Source organism: Gymnoscopelus braueri, assembly GCF_963280865.1.
Source record: "Gymnoscopelus braueri genome assembly, chromosome: 2".
NCBI lineage: Eukaryota > Metazoa > Chordata > Actinopteri > Myctophiformes > Myctophidae > Gymnoscopelus > Gymnoscopelus braueri.
The window spans coordinates 39303313-39315755 of record NC_137604.1 but is presented as its reverse complement, the minus strand read 5'-3'; positions in this window follow the sequence as shown (position 1 = coordinate 39315755).

Here is a 12443-nt window from a genome sequence, read left to right as displayed (position 1 = left end):
GTTGTCGAAAGGAGGCTCACAATAACTATATAATAACTCATAATAACAATAATAACTATTTCTGGGTGAAGAATCTATGGAGGAATCTGTTTTTATAGTGTATGTTTTTTATGTATGGAGCTTTGGAATGAACCCTTTTAATCAGCTTTTCCCACATGATTTAAAGATGGAAAAGTCATTTCCATTTTGGTCCAGAGCGAAGCCATTAAATCATGGCAAGTCTTGGGGAAAATGTCTTACATTAGCGAAATTACATTTGACATGAATTGCAGATAAGATTGTCTCCGCAGTTGATGATTACCACTGAAATCACCTGCAAAGAAAGACACATTGTCTTACTTCAAACAAAGACATGTCAGTGACTCGCTCTTCAGACTAATTTGCAAGCCCCAGTCAAAGCATGTCAGCTGGAACCACAGAGAACATGTGGTTGGACACTTGGAAACACCTCAACTACCTCTGACAGTGTCTCGGTCATTTGTAAACTTCTCCAGCTTGAGATGAAAAAAAGAGAAATTCAGTCTCATCCTTGGACGTATTGGAAAAAAGCCTTAAAAGTGGTATTCTTTTTAAATCAGTGGTTAATAGGTAAAGTTTTACATTGATAGTTTACGGAGATTAAACATAATTACAAACTGATCACAGTTGTTCTTTGCTTTTACACATAAAAAGGCTTGCCTAGCAGTAGACAAACCAGTGTCAAAACCAATTTTTCATCATTGAACATTGCCTCTGTTTGACATATCTCGCTTCACAACATGTAACGCTGAAATCTGGCCTTTGATTATAGTAATCACTTGGATTGGCAAAGTTTGCGTTTTATCACTGTAGTTTAGTTCACGGTTAATATTTTCCATGACGTCTCCATGCTGCGGCACACTCAACCATCTGGTCCTTGAAAAGAACCATTTTTTACATCAGGGGTTATCCAAACAGAATAGCACTCTCTGCCAACTTCCCGTCCCTGGACACCAGCCTGATGAACAACTGCTTTTTGTCCATTGTCCATTGTGGTTATTAAACAGTTGTATTATTGCTTAATCAAAATATAAAAACTTGTGTAATAACCGTGCAATAAGTCAGCGAGACACTGCACGTTGTGTCCTAAGGAGGATTTTTGTCATGTAATGACAGGTCAAATATGATCTATCATCTGTGCATGGACGTCTTTCTGAGATCACAGAGAAATCCCAGTCCATTTGAGTGTATGGGTACACAGCTCCCTCCTTCTCGTTACTACAGCCATGTCATTTTCATACCAGTGTGTTCACTTGTTTATACTCCCAATGAGAGCTTCCCTACGGACTATAAATGAGGTTATAAAATGAGGTGTTGGAATTTAGTAATATAAAAAGTGACAGCTAGTCATATAAAAGTATTAACAGCAGAAAAAGTAAACATGGTACTTTGGATGAAATGATGGGAGATGTATAACGTTGAACTCTCCCCCCAATATATAACATTTAAAATACTAGTATTTTCTGTTGATCTTTTAAGTGATAAAACTGGACTCGATCAGACACAAATATTGTGGCCTATTCTCGGTTGTTTATTTATTTGTTTGTTTGTTTGTTAAGGGCATGCAGTGCAGGGCATTAATGAGGAAAGTTGACAGGGAAGACATGATGGGATTAGATCTTAGGCCAGCAGCTGTACATATGTAGCCTGGAATCCCGATTCGCTACGTTCGTCTTTTTCTCACTTTGCTACTCATTCTGGCCAGGGTCCTATTTGACTCGTATTTCCATGACGTAGGCAAGTCAAGAAGTGACTAGAGTTTTACATTGGACAACACTGGCTCCGCCCCCCCCGCTCCCACAGACCAATCAGAAGCCACGAGTTGTTTTCACTCGTATGGGCACGGAGATAGAAGGCTTTCCAGACTGTGAAGCAAAGTGAGAAGAAGTGAGATGGGTGCCTTTTGGGACCATAGCAGTGGGTGCATGTTTAGCCCAAACAAGGCCCATTCACAGACTGTGCAAAAAAATCTAACCATTTAAGTTTTTAGTCTTTTGAAATCAATCTACTGTTTTAAAACACCATGAGGAAGTAAAACGGAAAGAAATAACACAGACAGCTTGTTTCAAGTAGGCTATCTGTAATTATATTTTCACACCATACTGAAATTAATGGAATCTAATACAAAACAACAACAAAAAAACTACGGTGTGCTTGGAAAAATTTCGAGAGTCCTGTCAAGAATAGCACGAGTCGGCCCGGACGGCTGGCGTAGCGGTCCGGGCACCTAGGCTGCTAATGCAGCCTGACAGCGTGTCATGGGTTTGACTCCCGATCCCGACGACTTTTGCTGTCACTCCCCATCTCTCTTTTCCCATTTCCTCTCAGTCTACTGTATCTATCAATAAAGGCAGAAAAAAGCCACAAAAAACCACAAAAATATCTTTTAAAAAAAAAGAATACCGTGAGTCGTAGTCAACGGGCTTAACATTCAATACCACTGGTATGGTCCTATATGGTATGGTCTATATTAAACATCACTGGGTCCCCACTACCTCTCCTTTGCTTTTCAAACTGATGAGACCAGAAACTGCTGGTTCAACTCATTGCACAGTAGGATGGAAATTGGAAAGCAGCAAAGAAAACAGAATCAAATATGCAATTCTGCCCATTTTTAACCATCTGGTCAAGCGAATCCAAGATCAGCCAGATGATATACGACTGATGTTATCATGTACAATGTCTTAAAGGACAAGCAGTAAAACTGAGACTCGGATTTCATGGGGGAGGGGGGGTGAAGCTGTATGCACATAACCTACAGGGATGGCAGGGCGCTCACTGATGGATGACCCAAAAAATTCAACAGGACATGACGTGCATCAAAGTAGTCACTTGATTTACAAAGCCAACCGCTCCGATTCATCCAAGAAATCGAACGTTTGTAAGCTAATTCGGGCTGACATTATTTATTGCAGGAGGCTCCGGCAGTCTGCGATCACGTCTTTGTTGTATTTCACTGCATCAGCCTGGAAGCTCGTTGCATGGCATGTTCTGGCACTCCATTATAGAGGGATGAGAGCAACGGTGAAGCATTCCTTTTGGAACACAATATGCCCCGCCCAAGTTCTCACACCAGACCCTCCTATTTATATCTCATAGCTTCTTTGTTTCTCACTTGTGTTTTAGACCACATTTTTTTTCTTCAAGGAACCCCATAACTCTCAGAGTTACAGACCTGTAAGGGTCCATGTCGAACCCCCTCAAAGAACCCTGAGGGTCCCTGGACCCCACTTTGAGAACCACTGTTTTAGACTGATAATAAATCATTTGATGTATGCTTGGGGCTGCACACTGTGCACACTAATAAAGTTTATGGTACAGATAAAGAAGAAGCAGCAAAAGAGGAGAATTTTTCCGTCACTGGCTTGTTGAGATGGAGAGAAAATGAAATGACTGTTGATGTGCCAAAGCACTGGTGTTCACTTTCAGTCCATCTTGTTCACATTTGTTCATTTTTAGCCCTTTTTTTTAACACCATCTTTGGGTTTAAAAAAAGTATTTTTTAACTGCTGCACAGTAACCCAATAGTATGCTGCTGACTCCATATTCAAGTTTTGCTCTGTTTCCAGTCATCAAAGCCATAACTCGGTGGATGAAAGACATTACGGTTTTGCATTACAATATACTAAAATGGCTCCACTGTTTAACATTCAAGAAAGAAAGACTACAGTGCACATGTATCATCATGCTCACAACAGCTTTGTTTCCATACCTGCTATATCTCAGCCAGGCCGAAGGCAGGGTGGAGGTTATGTTTTCACTCCTGTGTGTGTGTGTGAGTGCGCGTGTCTTTCTGCTGCTAATCTTGCAAACTGCTGTGCTAATCAGCTTCATATTTTTCTGTGAACGCTGCCAGCAGGCCAAGGAAGGAACCCAATTCCTGAATATTTTTTTAAAATCGGTCAACAAGGACAATGTTATTTCTGTGAATTCATAATCTTAGACTAACTGTGCCTCCAGGATATATGTCCGCGAGCACGTAAGCGATTCCCATGCAAGTAGTTTTGGGAAGCGCTTATTTTGGTTCACTCAACGTCCTGCGTACGTGCAAAGTTTTACAACAAATGCATGACTTCTTAAAGGGATTCTAGGCAACATTAAGCCTAAAAATATTTAAATATATATATATATATTTTGCATTTTTTCCCCTCTATCAGCCACTATATCTCTGCTGTCCAGTGCGAACCTGCTAACTCCAAAACGCTCATTGTTCAGGAAACGAAAAAACAAAATATAAGTTTTTCAGGAAATGAAGAAAACCTTATATTTTTTTAAACAAAGCAATACTGCCTCATCAAAGTTGGTATAGTGACTTTATATATTTTCAGATACTTGCATGTGTCATTATATTATCAACACATTACCCAAATCCAGCTCAAGTAGAGCTCAAGCTGAAATGGAGTTAGGAGTCCGAACAACAATAGCTCCACTCGCTGCTGAGGGAGAGGTTTCAAAAGGGTACAAATTCCCAAAAGCTAACAATGGATCTCCAAGCTCACAATGCATCACAACGTGTGAATTAATGCCCTGATGCTTCATGGCACGTATTATATAGGCCTACAATAATAAACAGGACTTTAAATATTACAATAACTTCTGCAAAGAGGTAGTAGAACCAGCGCGACAGAAATGCTATGAACTCCTTTCTTCTTGTCACATTGCTCTCCTCATTAAACACTTCATAGATTTTAGAAATATAATTACTTGTTTTCATAAAATTAGCGTCAGTGCTAAGTTTGATAAACAGGTACACTGCATAGTTTTAACAGACTACGGGGAGAAAAACCCTGACGTTTAGTTGTGTTTAGGTGCTGCTCCGTGTTCCTCCTCTCTGACTGCGCAGCCAGCGCGCTCTGCCTGTGTTGTGCAAAGGCAGCAGACAGAGACGAGAGGGGGAGTTGCGTGGTATTGACTGACAGTTGACTGTCAGTATTGACTGACAGTCCTCTTTCCCTACTATTTATGTTTTGACATCCGGGTATCCGGGACGTAACGCACGCATGTGCGTGTCTGTGCGCGTCCGTGCACGTCCGTGTGAACTGTTCGAGTGAAACCGAATGGAACCGAGTGCAGCCGACAAAAATGGAACGAGCCGCCATTGTTTTCTGCGCTGTTTTTACTTTTTACTTTCGGTTTTAAAACGCTCTCAAACTTCTCGAACCGGCAGGGGCGGGTACTGCCGGGCAGTGACACACATTGTATCCGAATAAAGCAACCTATTTTCGGCATGGCCCGTTCAGAAGTCCCCCCTGCGTCACCCCCTGGTGGTCGGGAAAACGAACTGCGGATGAGGAGGGTGGGAGGAGTGGAGGGGCGGTGTTTGACAACAGTTTTTTTCTTTTTTTGATCTCTGAACTTGCCTAGAATCCCTTTAAGTCACTTGAAAACGAGGGATGCACACAGGCAGCGGCTGCACTGGGCAGCGGATGGCCTCACTCGTCGATGTGTGAGTTGGAACCGTAGTGGACGGAATAGGTACAACGCATGAACCAAGAAAAGCGGGAGGGAGCAAAATACAGAGAGAGAGAGGGAGACACACCAGCAGTCTGATTAACACCAACATACTTTTATAACATGACAACATACTGTGCCCATCACACCTAGTATATAGTAATGTAAAATATCCATAGTATATATAGCCATGCGTGCATGCATGCACGCACATCCACACAACACCACATCAAAGCACCATCTTTTACTATTTACAATTTGCCCTTGAGACAGTGAGACACACACACACACACACACACACACACACACACACACACACACACACACACACACACACACACACACACACACACACACACACACACACACACACACACACACACACACACACACACACACACACACACACACAGCAGAGAGAGCGGGAGAGGGAGAGAAAGTGTAAGTGTTATTTACCTGTCTAGGTGTGCGTCACCAGAATATTTTGTATCTTAAAAGGAAACAAGCTACTTTACACATTTCTCATAACATAATACCTGAAACTTGAAGTATAAAGTACTTGTGTACAATAAATACCTTAGAAATATAGAAATATTTTTCATTAGTTTATTACACTGTATTATTGTGTACTTACCAATACTTTTTTTTATAGCTCTATATACAAGTTAATACATTTTCAAGTGCATTATTTCTGTATTGGTCCATTCAGTGTCTGCTATGGCAGACCACACTTTCAACAAGAGTGATGTTGAAGGTGTTATCATCTTACAGCTGCGCTTTAGGCCACAGAAGAGATGGATGTCCAGATACAGCTGTTTCAATACAGCACAGGGCTTGGGTTTCTGTTGATATTGTCCTTCATGTCAGAACCTTTATCATCATAACACGCCAATTTGCATGCCTTGATTTCTCACACATGCTGCCTGCTTGTCAATAATTATTTTCACACCTTTTCCAACTTGGACCATCTGTTGTGTTTTGACTGCCTGCGCCAGGCCATTTTAAAGTGTGCTGTTTTAAAATGTATGAGTTACTCCAGAGAGGGACTAGAGGTGTGTAGCTGTGTTTGAATGCAGTCCCTTTTCAGAAAACATCATGGAGAGTATAGCAAAACGATCAAGGGAGTAATTCTTAAAGAATGTCCACCCTCGGGAGCGCAGGTACAGTACCAGTATAACATAAATGAAGAACATTTGTAAAAACTTGGTTTTTGTATATAATTACAGCAAACTTAAAATGACTGTAGGGAAAATCGTGAAAGAATGGTTACCCTGGAGAGCACAGTACACCAGTACAAATAAGACCACATAAAAGCAAAAGCATTTATACAATTTATTTTGGTTTTAATTACAGCAAAGTCAACATGAGAATAATCAATGTCATGAAACTCAGCCTTTCACATTGAGTGTGATAGCATGACACCTGCTGTTAGTTAGTTGGTAATCACAATTCATTTAGGCTACATGCTGGCCATAAGTGCAAGCGTGACTAATAAGGCGCTTCATTCATTTCACATGCAAACGCAGCCCAGATTGGTCCAGTTCTGTATGAAACACATTCACAGATGTGTTGGATGTTGTAATATCATTCCTATTAATATTGGGGGCCAGCAGGCTTTGGTTTATGCATTACACCTCAAGAAACATCAAAATAAATCAGACACATTTGTTGAAAGTAGAAAACAAAACAATTTGTGCTTTTTAAGTGGCCACACCTGGGGTGCAAACCCTGGCCAGTCCACAAGAGCATATTGTTCTATGCCTGTCTGTTCCTGAGCTATCTTGTGTGAGATGCTTTTTCTGTTGTGAATTATGCTTGATCATGTGTTGAAATGTTCTGTTGGAATGTCCTGTGTTGAGGCTTTGTTGTTTTGTTTTTCTTGCTATTGTGATCATTATGATGATTTTGAGTCTGATAGGGTGTTGTCATCTGTAGGCGGTGGGTAACCTTTGATTTACTGTAGGACAGGTGAACAGGTGAGATCTGAAAATAGTTTGCGTATTATATGGACCCGACAAAACCCAAGAATAATTCATATTTAAAAGGCTGTTCTACCAGTAGATGCCAGTGATAGGCTACTCCATAATGAAATCTTAAAGCCATGTAGCAGCCAAAATAAGTGATCTTGTCCCATAAAATAAGTGACAATGAATTTAAACTGCATGTTAAATGGATGACTAAGACAATAGTTGCAGTAGCCTGCATTGTTTACGTTAGTCAGTTTAGCTTAACTCATTCACTGCCAGAGTAAATAAATCAGCCACTGCCAGCGATTTTTCGTTTTCCTTACCTTTTCAACTAGTCACAGAATATTTATCTCCAGTATGATCGATGCCCCGATCGTTGATAAACACGGAGGGCTTCACTGTGCTTCCGAGAAGAAAAACAAAATGTCATCACGACCCCAGTTCGCTTGTTGAGCAGGTCGTGGATGGTGGAGGAAATCTTGGGATCACGTGATCTCCTGGATCTGTGTGTGACTGAGGATGAAGTGGTCACTCATGTGTTAGCAAAGAGCGCCATCTAGTGGAAAAACTAAAAACACACAGCGGGCGTCAAAATACGTCTTTGGCGGTCTGGGCTTTTGATTTACAAACGTCAAAAGACGTCTTTGGCAGGGAATGAGTAACTGTGGTGATAAACTGATCTATATATGGCTCTTCAAATGGAATATAAATTCATTTACAAAGAAAATGTTTTGTCACAAACTGTTATATGCGCATTTGTTTTTCAAAAAGGACCCATTCCGTAAAAAAAAGCAGCAAAGCGTTAGATCCATCTTTCCAAAAAGATGCAAGACACCAACTCCTGTATTGTCGCCCTCCACTCCTTCCTATCCATCTTCAGGGTCCGGAGCTCTGCAGTTGCTGACTCCGCTGTGTGTCCACATAGGTGGTCCGCCTCCTTCCCCTCCCAGCTGTGCCTTGGGTTGGCTCCCACAGTATCAGTGGGCTCACCCATCAGTTCTGGGTGCCTGACACAGTACCCAGCCAGCCTCATCCTTCTCTCTCTGACCTTGTCTATAACCGGCAGTCTACGTTTCTGATATGGTCCTCCCATGTGACATCAAGTGCCATTCAGCACTCTTGTGTAGTGTCCATGTCTTGTATAATCTGATCCTATAAGTCAGCCTAATCATCACGCAAGTCACACTGTACTTCATGCTTTTCTTTCCTGATCAGTGCTGATCATGGGTCGTCTCGGATCCACTTGAGTATTTCACATAATGATAAATTATGTTCCTTTTTTGGTTCAGGTGGACCCGTGAAGACCTCTATTTTTTACCACTAAACATTGGTGCATATAAGTTCTCACTGACCAATGCATGGATTTAGTGAAGCTCTGATTGGCATTCGGCATGTGATGTCACAGCCTGTCCAAGTTGCAACCTGGTTTCAGTGAGTGCTATGTCTGAAGACCAGATTTTTGTTGTAAAACTACATATTAGTTTTACAGGGTGGGCCGCCGGCCGGCCGGTCCTTCCTTAAGCCAATTTTAATATAGGATAGATAGATAATGGCATCGCTTCCCTGTGTATTTGAAAAGGCTTTCTGACAGTTAACTAAATTAATTTATATAAGTTGCAGCGTCAGGTGAGTAGCAGCTGCCAGCATTGTCCATATAGTGTGAAATTTCACAAAATACAATAAAATGCACATGTCCGAGGTATGAGTCACACCACTGTAAATAAGCAAGTTGCGCACCCATGAGAGCTCCACTGCTCCAAGTGGATCAAAGCCAGCAGCTGCGCCCAGCTGGGGATCTCACAGGCAGGCAAGAGAAGTAACACAGACACCCGTATCTGGCAGCTTTTTGTAAACAATTCATACATTTTAGGTATGAAATAGGCCACGTAGTTGCTCAATCTTGATACACATCACACCTACAACTGCTTGTTAATTATTTATTTTATCAGTATTGTTACTTCCATCCAGTTGTCAGTTTCTGAGGTGTCGAGTGCGTGCGTATAATCCACGTTTACTTCAGAGAACATGGAGCACACTTCTGGTTGGCTGCCGACTGCCGCTCTGTCTTACCACACAGCGGCAGCAGCAAAGTTGAACTTTTCTCAACTTCAGAGCTTCTCCTTTTGCTGTCTCCACCTCCTGCTGCTGTGGGGAATGTGGTCGCTCCATAGACAATGCATTGAACCTGGGCAGAACGTGGTAGTGAAATACCGCTGCTGGTGTGAATTTGGCGTAACGTTGTTGAGCTGGGATCAACTTTGCATTTGTATCAGATAATTTGAACACACAAATACAAGCATGCACAGTTTCTTTATCCACTCTAGACCCAGACCAGACCGGATCAGCAACCTGCAAAGCAAATAGTCCCAGTCTAATTGTGAATGGCATTGCAGCTTCAGCTAAGTTGTGAAGTTCACTGTAGCTACAGTATGCACTTGTTTAGGGTGCCATGTCATTATTCCGACATCCCATTGGTCCGACTGGCATCTTATAACTAACACTATCGCTATCGCTAAACCTAACCTCACACTAACGTAATGGTCGGAATAATGGGATGTCGGAATTATGAGTGGACCCGTACTTTAGTGAGGAGGACCAACACTTTTCTGGACAGCCTGCCCCTTCGGCGCCACGCTGTGAAAAATAAAATCGGTCTCCAAATATCCTGCCCTCTATGAGAATTGTACAGAGAAATAAAGTGCGCTGAGAATGCAGAGTATTCACACTGTCGGTATGTTACACAGTGGCCAGTGTTTTGCTGCTGTTTGGAACAGAAATGTCTTCATGGTGGTCGGAGATCAGATGTTGAGGAGAATCGTCAAATGAATTCAGCTTCAATTAAAATGAAACGTTTAGGACTCAAAGTGGGGAAGGGGTCAACAAATAAGCTGTGCTCTATGGAGTGTAGCATGTGAATGTGTTTAGCGAGGAATGCAGGATACGCCATGTAAGATTCACAGCCACTCTTTGATCGTTGTTCGTCTTGATTTATAGGCCTGGATCGAAGATTTGTGTGTGGTTTTATTGGAGAGAGTAAATGGAGGACAGTGGCCCCTCAGTTCAAAGGCTCTTCTCTTCATCTATAGGTAAGTGCTATATCTATTTCATGGCCAGGTATGTCAGAATAGGTTAGGCATTAGATTTGATGGTGAATGTGATTGCTTATGCTTAAATGTATTCGTGTGTGTGTGTGTGTGTGTGTGTGTGTGTGTGTGTGTGTGTGTGTGTGTGTGTGTGTGTGTGTGTGTGTGTGTGTGTGTGTGTGTGTGTGTGTGTGTGTGTGTGTGTGTGTGCATACGTGTGTGTATACGCGTGTGTGTGTGTGTGTGTGTGTGTGTGTGTGTGTGTGTGTGTGTGTGTGTGTGTGTGTGTGTGTGTGTGTGTGTCAAATATACTCTCTGGATGTTGTGAAAGTGTTTTAGTCCTCTACCGACCTTCAAAAAACATTTATATGACCTACGTACACCACAGTCACCACCACCCCCTACTGCTGCAAACATGACCTGACACAAATCGATTCATTTCAAACAACGACACGGGCCACGGTGCATTGCTCACTTATTTCCAGGGACTGGTGACAGCCCTTGTTTTCATTTTGTTTGACTTTTGCAGTCTGTTTGGGGCCCTTGAGTGTGGCCAATTGCAAACAAATGTGGCCCGTGTTTATTTTGTCATGGCTTCTTAGAAGTCAAGAGTGGTGACGATTTTGCAAGTTTCTGGGTGAGTTGCGGTCACCATTGTTTTGGGGCTCAATCATCGCTACCACAGGGGGAGAGGCTGGTTTGTATGGCAGCAGGTCCTTCCAGCTCGCTCTCTTCACTTCAATCCCTCACTGTAATTTATAGAGCGCATTCGCAAATATTTAAAATGCTAATATTTCAAACGCTTTTATATTGTTGTTATTTTCTCTGCATGACAACCCTGTTATACAGTTTATTGTATCCTACTGTTGTGTTACCATGTTGTGTTTTTTCAATGTTGACGTTGCGCTGTCTGAGTCACTGTACACAGGAGTTCGAAACCTTTTCCTAATCAAGATCATAACCAAATCATTTTGCTTCTAAAGGTAAAACTGAATTATTTACTAATTTAAATGAAATACGAATATACTGTACATATTAAGAAAAACTGCAATTATAGACTGACTTCTCAGAAATAGGTATATAATGCTAAAGAAGAGTATCCAACCCCTTAAAATGGCTACTAATAATTGTAAAATTAGGCCTACTGTACAGTTACATTGTAGGCCTGTATTCAAAACTATATACATATTTTAAATTACGCCACCATAGTATACATTGTAGTACCAAAAAAACTAAACATACATTAGAATTGTATAGCTTACATTTCTTGTTTTGTGCTTTACATGCTTTCCCACCTTCTTCTATCTTGTGCTCTCTTACCTATTGGGAACTTTGTTCCCCATGGTTCATTTATGTTGATTCCTGTGATAATTCATAATTCAATTCAGACAACGACACAGTTTCAATCTTGTCATTTAAATGACTCCCTCTCTCCACTGGAACATGGTTTATGTGCCTTTCGCTCATGAACAATAAATCGATATGATTAGTGTAACTATATTCATCTACATCCTTAGTTGTTGTTGGCAAGATAAGAGCTCTTGCACTTGTCACGATCACAGCAGGAGATCCATTTGTCAAACAGGCAAACCCGATACCAGGCGCCTTTGTGCTCCTTTCAACAGCTCCAAACGGTTGAACACCACCCCTCCTACTCCCCAGAGACAAACTTCACCCCCCCCTCCTCCTCCTCCAACACCACCCCGTCCCCTATCCCCCGTCCCACTGTCATCCCTCATCTGTTAAAGGAGGCTTTGTCACCACGTCTCACTTTGGCAGTTTAACTTGATAGTTGCCATTGAGTGCTTGTGGGTGGCAAAGGGTACAATTTCCTTTGGCTGGATAATAAACTCACGACAATTACTGGAGCCTTCCCATGGTGGAAGCCATACATCCTTTTGCACCCCCACCCCCCCCTGCCCCA